Raw genomic sequence first — 10250 nt, forward strand, 5'->3', positions numbered from 1 at the left:
GGATTTGAGACTGATCTCCCATCTCTTCAGCTGCAGCCCCGGATTGAAGCCCCTTCCCTGCAGTGCTTTTTGTCTCTATGACTGGCATCCTGTGTGGTAAGCAGCAGGATCTAGACAAAACTCCTGGTGTTTCAGTAACGTTATTTTCGTCTTTAACTTAAACCTGAATATAATTCAATCTTTCATACCTTGCCGAAGTAGTTAACATACAAAAGTGCAAATGTGGCCGGGTGCGGTGGCTCACGCCTGTAATCCCAGCACTTTGAGAGGCCGAGGTGGGCGGATCATGAGGTCAGGAGATCGAGACCATCCTGGCTAACATGGTGAAACCCTGTCTCTACTAAAAATACAAAAAATTAGCCGGGCCTGGTAGCGGGCACCTGTAGTCCCAGATACTCGGGAGGCTGAGGCAGGAGAATGGCGTGAACCCGGGAGGCAGAGCTTGCAGTGAGTCGAGATCGTGCCACTGCACTCCAGCCTAGGTGACAGAGCGAGACTCTGTCTCAAAAAAAAAAAAAAAAAAAAAAAAGTGCAGAAGTCTGGATACTGATGCACAGTCTTGGGTTACATTACTCCCTAACAAGTCTTGCTCGGCTTCAGTTCTTTATAAAATGAAGAAAATGAAGTTAATGATATTTAAAGTCTCTCTGTAGTTATGATCTATGATACTTTGAGTCACACAAACAAGTACTTGAATGAGTAGAACTAGTATGAATTATCATTTTTAAAACGATATTTCCAATATTCAGTGCTTGGCAAAAATATTACTCTATTAGATCACAGTTTATTAAAACAAGCTGAACTTAGTGAAGTGTAAACGTTAATATTTTTTGAAGCATATTTACAATAATCATATTTTTTGTGCAAATACTTCCCTACAGTCCATGAACAAAGAGTGGAGTCTTGATATCCCTGCTTATGCACATTTCCCAAGCTTCCTTAGTGTGACACAGAGCCAGCAATGTCATTGAGATGAAAGCTAATGAATATTCTCACAGACCTGAACCTGTACCTGGAATTGTGGATGGACAACTATTTTTAAGTGACCACCATTGACAAGGCAATAGGTTATGATCAGAAGGAGCCGTTCCTTTTGTTTATTCTCCAGAAAGTAAATTAGAGTATTCCCCTCAATGTAAAAGAAAGAATTTAACCACAAATATTGGCTCACAATAGCGATAGTTAAGTCAAAGATGTAGTCATTGCAGTATTAAGTGACATTCAAGGGAAAATGAATATGGCTTCTCTGATTTCATGATTTTCACACAATGGCACCTGTTAGGTACTGTGAAGACTGTGATTACTATTGGAAAACAGCATCAACTTGCAAGCTTATTCTTAATGATATTCTTAATATATGTATTTGATTAGCAAGAGGATATTGAATCTTAATAGTTTTTTGAAAAATCCTGAAATATCTCTTTACATGCATATGCTGATATTGATGAAGAAATGTAGTTAAAATTAAAGATAAGCCTGTATTCAAGTCCCAGATTTTTAAAACGCTATTCCATGCAGTGTTTATCTATCAAGAATTTTTTTCTCAAACCTCATTATTTTCTGGTTTTCAAATGACCTAGGAGAGTGGTGACAAAAGACCAAAATAAACACCATTTTGCATGAAATTCTGGCTCATAAAGAAGTGTTTTGGACAGCATGCAGAAAACACTTTTAAAAGATTTTATGTCTTACATAGGTCACATATGAAGGTGTGAATCCTTATATGTTGGATGTTTCAGGGAGGCAGAAAAGGGAAAGAAAGAATTTTCTGTATAGCAGTAGGCTTTTCTAATGCCAGCAGCCTTTTCTGGAACAGCTGCTTGTAATACCCATTTAATTGGCTTAAAGTTGTTCTTTCCTTTCCTGCTTTGATACAAGGTAACATCATAATTGAACTATTTTCAGAGATGTTACAAAACAACTTCCTGAAAATCCAGCTGTATCTTTATTATGTGCCAAATATGTGTGGGCTTTTTGTATTTAAATGGTAGATTGTTTTAAGTAACTGTTTTCTGCAACATTTTAAGAAGAGTTACCTTGTGAATGTTTTTATTTGTTTATCTTATCGACTCAAATATTTTTATAAGGTAACTCCACTAAGAGTATCTAACCACCAGAAATTATTTATGTACAGCTTTTTCATAGCAGTGCAGCATATGCCAGCATAGGGTGCAAATAACATCAATAAACCATGTGTTAAATAAATATTCATCACGTGCTCACTTTGTCGGATCCTAGATACACAACAGAGACCCAAACACAGAACAGCATGAAGCTTCTAGTCCAACAAATTTTAATTGGCTAAGTTTTAACAATAAAAGTGTGGAGAAGAAAAATGCAAGATAACTGAGATAATCAAGTTTTTTCTGAGGCAATTTGAAAAAAAAAAAAATCCTTAGATTATAATTGTGATTTTGTGTTTGGCTAAGTTGTGTGGTTGACACTTGAGAGCAAAGAATCATGCACTCTAGAATCTAACAATGTAGGGTATTTCTGAAATCTGGGAGAGGAAGTAAATGACAGGGCCAGGACACAATGGTTTTCTTGGCAAGCCAGAGAGGTGAATTTAAGATGATATGATAAAAGTTAGCGGAATGTAATGTGACGTTCTCAGATGAAAAATAAGGATTTAACACAAATAGAGGGAAAAGTAGCAGTATTGGTTGAAAAATATCCTGACAATTTAATATGATAAAAGTTAGGTGAATTTAATGTGAGGTTCTCAGATGAAAAGCAAGGATTTAACACAAATCGAGGGAGGAGTAGCAGTATTGGTTGAAAAGTATCCTGACAATTTATGGACAACAAAGCCAGTGCAAGACTACAGCGATTCATGTTAATAACATGAATCATCATAAGTCATACTGCCAAAGAAGTCATGTTGAACTCAGTTACACTGATGGACATATAAAATAAGAAGAGCGATAGAAGCCCAGGACAAAGAAAGTGACAGTATGCTGCCTGTCATTTGGCCGAATCTGTTTGTTCAGTTCAAGTCACCAGACTTTCAGAAAGATATTGACAAAGTGGAAGACATTCAGAGCTGAGGAGACTTAAATTATGAAGGGAATTGACAACATGACAGATGAAGCGTCCTTAAAGAAATTGTGGATGTTGAATCTCTAGAAGAGAAAACTCCGGGGGAATATGAGAGTTCTACTTAAACAGACCAAGCGCTTTCATGTGCAAGAGGCCTTTGATTTGCTCCTTATAGCCCTGATGCTTCAAGCTGGAATGAAAATGTTGAAACTCCAGGGAACACAATTTTAGCTTATGTAAAGAGAAATTTTCCACCACTCAGAGCTGTCCGTGGATACCTCTGACTGCCTCTAGAGAGGCAGAACCGTAAGCCATAATATTGTCTGCATCACTGAAAGTTTTCAGGCACAGCCTGGGTGAGCACATGTCTGGCAGATTGTCAGATGATTCAACATCAGATGAAAACTGGACTACATGTCCCTAAAGATCTCTTTTCCCTTACCACTCTAGATCTATACAAAGTATATATTTTATTTTTCTGGCCAGGGAGCACAGACATTCATCCTCCTAACTAAATTTCTTTCTTATTTTTTCTTTTTTTTTTTTTTTTTTTGAGACGGAGTCCAGCCTTGTTGTCTAGGCTGGAGTGAAATGGTGTGATCTCAGTTCACTGCAACCTCTGCCTCCCAGATTCAAGTGAATCTCCTGCCTCGGCCTCTCAGGTAGCTGGGATTACAAGCACCCTCCACCATGCCTGGCTAATTTTTGTATTTTTAGTAGAGACGGGGTTTCACCAGGTTGACCAGTCTGGTGTCAAACTCCTGACCTCAGGTGATCCACCTACCTCGGCCTCCCAAAGTGCTGAGATTATAGGCATGAGCCACCAGGCCCGGCCACTACATTTCTTTAATAGTAAAATCTTTGACTTTTTTTTTCTTTACACAGTTAATTTTACAACATTGAAATATTTTTAATTAGCAAGATCACGAGGAACATTTTCATATCTTACATATAAAATATAACTATAATTTATCATGAAAAGTTAATAAATTTTAAATATGTTTAGTCATATGTCAAGGATGTTGTGTTTAGCAACTGTTAGCAAAAAGGAAGTACTTAAATAATTTCAATGGTAATACAAAAATATTTTAGTCCCAATCATAGAAATCAATGAGTTTGCCACAAAGTAGGATCTTAGTGATTGATTCTGTTTTGTGTTTAAACCTCAATAGCTGGGAGCTGAGGCTCCCACGGTCACAGGAAGGTCTGTATTGGGGTCTGAGAAACAGGATATTTCCCTGACCCCTTCATGGGATTGATGACAGGGGTGCCTGGGCCACTCAGCTTGCAGCTCTCAGCTCCTCATTGGAGGGAACACATAAGTGAATGAGGTGGGAACTGAGTGCATGGGTGATGGAACCAGCCGGCAGCCACTTCAGCACCCGCAAGGGCAAACTCCACTCACTCAGACCTGCTGTATTCCACTCCCCGTGGGAGGGAGTGTGCAGGTGAGCAGGTATGAGAGCCAGGGCGAGAGCTTTCGGGAGTGGCAGGAGCAAACTCCATGCAGGTCCTGCAGCAGCACCTGGGGCAGTGCCCATGACGCCTGAAGCCCCAGAGAGAGAGAGTGTCACAGTGCTCTTTTAGCTCTGCTGTCTGTGGACAGCTTGAGTGCTAACTGCTCAGTGGGTCTCTGCCTTTTTGCATAAGGCAGTTGCCTTCTGCCAGCGACGGCAAAGGGTCAGTGCCACAGTCTTTTGTATCTGCACTCGTGACTCCTGAGCTCTTGTCCAGTGTCCAGGAGAAATGAGATCACATGAACAAATCGAAGGATGGTAAATGCAGGTTATGTTATGGCCGATGAAAGCGGCTCTTAATCAAAAGGGAGCTGAAAAGAAGATGGGGTGGGAAGCTAATCTTCCCCTGAAGTCTGGCCATCTCTGGCTGGATTCTTCTCTGGAGTTACACCATCAAGCTGTCTTTCTGAAGAAAAGCCACTTCTCTCTGATGTCCAGTCACAGTCTCCAACACCCAGCTGCTTCTCTCTCTCTACTGGCTGAGTCTCGGGTTTCTATCGGCACAAGAGCGGGGACAGGGTGGGCCATAGTTGGTTTAGAAAAAGGCGACATTCAGGTGGGAAAATAGGAATGTAAGTTCTCACTTTGGGCTGTGGTTTCAGGCTTGAGAGTGGGGTTTTATGGGGACTTGCCCTTTTCTACCTAGAATTTCTCTCCCTCCTGTCCCTATCACCTGTACCTGTCATGGCATCATGGGGAAGTCCTCATTGCTGTGGCATCTTTTGCCACTGCACAGTGCTGCTTTGTGGGCGCTGTGCCCCAGAGCCTTTAGAGATAGGCTCTACTACCAGCAATCCACTTTCTACTAACCCAAGTGTGTCTCCAAGGACACTTGGGTTAGTAGAAATCTTCTAAAGAATTCCTTATCCTGGAGTCCCATCAGACTCTCAATTAGTCTCAATCTTTTCTACTTCAGGACACAGCCAGATTAACATTTACCAGTGGGCCTGAAGCATAATTGATCTTTACTAACCATTTGTGGGTTGGGTTAGGGGTCAGGGGCTACTGAATATCTTCTGATTTTAGGAAAACAATTCTGAATTTCCATTCTTTATTTACTTGTGTGTATTAGAAATGGATAAAATGACAACCTTATTATTATTATTATTGAGACAGAGTTTCACTCTTTTCTGCCCAGGCTGGAGCACAATAGTGAGATCTTGGCTAACTGCAACCTCTGCCTCCTGGGTTCAAGCGATTCTCCTGCTTCAGCCTCCCAAGTAGCTGGGATTACAGGCATGCACCACCATGCCTGACTAAATTTGTATTTTTAGAGAGACGGGGTTTCACCATGTTGGCCAGGCTGGTCTCAAACTCCTGACCTTGGGTGATCCACCCACCTCGACTTCCCAAAGTGCTGGGATTACAGGCGTGAGCCACCACACCCAGCCAACAACCTTATTTTTTTTTGACTTACCTTGTTGCATATTCGTCTTGTTTATGAGTAGTGATACAGGAGTGCTGGGAAGTGAAGAGCGTGGTCCCTTTAAATGAAACAGAAGTTGGAAGGAAAGTGCTGGATAGAGAAGGGCATGATCCCTGGCTATGGCTACACCCCCATGGACCTAGGTGAGGACAGGCACTCCTGCCTTCGTGCCCAAATGTTCCATTTCCCAAGACCACCAGGGCCCATCATGCCCCTATCCTGGGCCTATAAAAAAATCCCTAGCAGGCGGACACAAGTGGCTGGACATCGTGAGGAACACATCAGCAGAAGAAGACGCGAGTGGCTGGTCAACTAGAGCTCACCAGCGAAGAGCACACTGACAGGCACCACCAGGCTGGCAGGCCACTGACTATTGGAACAGTGTGGAGTTTGGCTGTGCGGTCAGAGGAGAGCCAAGGCCACTGAGTGGTTCAACTCCAGGGGAAATCCATCTATCTGGCTCCCTTATTGGTGGAGAGCTACCTCCACTCAGTGAAACTTTGCACTCATTCTCCAAGCCCACATGTGATCCAATTTTCTGGTACACCAGGGCAAGATCCCAGGATACAGAAAGCCCTCTGTCCTTGTGACAAGGTAGAGGGTGTCATTGAGCTGGCTAACACAAGCTACCTATAGACGTAAACTAAAATAGAACCCTGTAACACACGCCCACTGGGGCTTCAGGAGCTGTAAATATTCAGCCCTAGACACTGCTGTAGGGTCGGGGACCCCACAGACTGCCCGTCTGTATGCTCCCCTATAAGTTTGAGCAGTGGGGTTCTGTATAAGTGAGCATCACCCCAATTGCATGCCCTGCCAGGGGGACAAAAGAACCTTCCGTGTTTCAGTAGTAAAGTTACTGTGTTCCAAGGTGTTCTTTCCTGAAAGGTACAGTCAAAATCAGAATTAATCACTTGGTGGCTTGGCAAAGCCTCCTTAGGAAGTTCCAACTGAAGAAATGTGTCTCTCTTTTTCACTGCCATCACTTGTGCCTCCTTCTTTCTTGACTCTCTCTTTTTCTCTACCCCTTTTCCTTCTATTGGGTTATTTTAAAGGTGTTTAGGCTTTTGCTTTAGGACATAGGTAGATGCACCACATGGAGATAAGTTGGGTCTGAGAAGAAATGCAGCTTGTGAGCCTATCTGTCTCATAAACTAGCCACTGTTATCTTTGTATTTAAACATTTCTAATTTGTAATCAAGTGTCATTGGTCCAGTTTTAGTAAAATGAAATGGAGACTAGGCCTGAAAATAATCCCTGAGCAGAAAAAGACAGGCCTGAAAGTGACCTTAACCTTGCTTGATACTCAAGCATAAGTGAAATGTAATTTAGGCTCTTTTGTGTAAATGCCTTTATTAAGAAAAAAGAAAGTTAAGCTTAACCCACAGCAAGTTGCCAATTAACTTACAATTATGTAACTAGGCACTTGTGAGAGGTGAAGCCAGGTGGGCTTCTGGATTGGGTGGGGACTTGGAGAACTTTTCTGTCTAGCTAAAGGATTGTAAATGCACTAATCAGCGTTCTGTGTCTAGCTAAAGGTTTGTAAATGCACCAATCAGCACTCTGTAAAAATGGACCAATCAGCAGTTGTAAAATGGACCAATCAGCTCTGTGTAAAATAGACCAATCAGCAGGATGTGGGTGGGGTCTAGTAAGGCAATAAAAATAGGCCACGGGAGCCAGCAGTAGCAAGGTGCCTGTGTTTCCTTCCTTGGTATGGAAAGATTGTTTGTTGCAATAAGTCTTGCTGCTGCTCACTGTTTGGGTCTGCAGTATGTTTATGAGCTGTAACACTCACCATGAAGGTCTGCATCTTCACTCCTGAAGCCAACCAGACCACGACCCCACCAAGAGGAATAAACAACCCCGGATGTGCCGGCTCGCGTGGCCTTTAAGAGCTGTGAAGGTCTGCAGCTTCACTCCTGAAGTCAGCGAGACCACGAACATCTGAAGGAATAAACTCCGGACACACCATCTTTAAGAACTGAAATGCCATCCAGGTCTGCGGCTTCATTGTTGAAGTCAGTGAGACCGAGAACCCACCGGAAGGAACCAATTCCGGACACACTTTCTAATGGGATAGACCAAATAAGGCCACTACATACCTGCAAACAGTAAAACAGATGCTTTGCTTTATTTATATGTTCACCCTATTAAAAAAAAAAAAAGCCTTCTCTTCACATGCCTGTGATTTTGAATTCGGTTCTCTTTATTTTAAAGAGTTAAACTCTTAAAATGTAAACTGATCCATACCAAAATTTTAAACAGTAATAACATTTGATGTTTTGCTATGTATACTACAAGATTTAAAGGAAAAAATCTGGATCTAGAATGTTTAAAAGTGAGCCTTGATACTCTCTTGACAGACTTCTGCAAATGCATGCCTATATATATATATATATATATATCCAGCTGGACACTCTTTAAATATTTTTGCTGGTTAACAAATTTAATGCATGTAACTTGACAAGAGCAAGGAAAGGGTTTATCTACAAAAACTCATGGAAATCAGTAATGCTAAATACAGAAGAAAGTAAGACAAAGCTAACTTATGGTAAAACATAAGTTTGTACCATAAAACTTTTGTATTACAAACATGAGGGATCCTGCTTCAGTAATTTTTAATCTAAATTACTAAATGGATATTGCATATTTAAGCACTAGAGTGTAAAACTATTTCTATAACCTGGTCTCCAAACCTTCAGGCTCATATGTTTTATTATATAAGACATAAAATATACAATTTTAGAAAATGTGAGCTCTTAAGAAGATTCATGGTTGGTGATATGCACAAAACCAACTTCCATTAACCAAGAACTACAGGTTCAGTCCAGATAAGACTGGGCTGACTTATTTAGTAATTTTAGCCAAGTAGTTGTTTTGCCTAAAGTTTTCACCCTGAGGAAGAATTATTTGTTGTTAATGCTAGGAGAAACTGTGAAAAAATATGTTATAAACTGAGGCAGCTATCCTTTTACCAATTTTTTTCTACTTGGTTAGCTTTCAAACTTGAATGCCTTGTGGCGTTGAATAAAAATATTATGACATTTTACCACATCAAATTTATGATAATAAAGACAGTAAATCCATTCTAGTGTCAGTATTATTATATAAATGTGAGCCTCATGCTTGATTAAACATCTGCACATTTTCCCCACATTTACTTTATTTGTAGGTTCTATTTATACATTTTTTGTAATATTTATCATTTATTTTATCCTCTTCATTTTTATTTCCACCATCCTTAAGGCCATAATATTCAGTTTGAAATAGAGGCAGAACCATTACATTTGTCTCTCTGCCTCCATTCTCTGCTTCAGTGATACTTTTCATGCTTCGCTGGCAGATTAAACTTCTAGAAGCACAAATCTAAGAATTTCTTTATTTCAGCAAAAATTCTCAGTCTCCGTTTCCCATGGTCTATAATAAAAAATATTCAAATGTATCAACTCTTAAGTCTTTATTACCCAGGCCTCAAAATACTTTTACTATATTATTCCCTTGCAAATGTTACTCAGACACCAAGAGTTCTGTCTAGGTCCTGCTGCTCCCTGATCGGAAAGCCGTCCAGTGAAATAATAAGTACTGCCAAGGAAGAAGACGTTATTTGAGTGCTGCTGGTGAGGAGAAGGGAGTCCCAAATCCATCTCCCTGACAGACTGAAATGAGGAGTTTATATAGCAGGGAAGAAATGTAACCGTGGTTGAAAACACAGCATTAGGGAGGGATAAGGTGGAGCAGTTGGTCAACAGGTTAGGCAATTGGTCGGCAAAAGGTGGGTTAGGCAATCGTGATGGGCGAGGGGTCTGGCTACTCCTTGTCTCCAAGAGTTGATCTGATAAATTTCCATTCCTTGATACTATCTGGGAGGCCTGATGGTCGATTTCCTGATAAAGGAACTCAGATAAAACAAATGTAACTTTTTCAAGTTGTAAGACTGGGAGGGTCAACTTCTATGTTTATTACAAAGAAACCATAAACATCAGTGCTATGGAACAATTGTGTGAGTTTCACAAACATAATTCCTTTTTTTTTAAATATTGACTGAACTGAGCCACCACCTTTACCATGTATGTCTTAACTTTTCCCAACCACGGTTCCTTTCCTAGTCTATCAAACTTACTTGAAATGCTTTTCTACTTTATACCTAAATGTATAAATTATGTTCACTCTTCATCATTGTGCCCTACAAAGTTGCATATTATAAGCATTCAATAAACACGTATTTGTAAATAAATGAATAAATTATTATTATTATTATTATTATT

The sequence above is a fragment of the Rhinopithecus bieti genome, unplaced genomic scaffold (assembly GCF_001698545.2).
Source record: "Rhinopithecus bieti isolate Rb0 unplaced genomic scaffold, ASM169854v2 scaffold_1295, whole genome shotgun sequence".
NCBI lineage: Eukaryota > Metazoa > Chordata > Mammalia > Primates > Cercopithecidae > Rhinopithecus > Rhinopithecus bieti.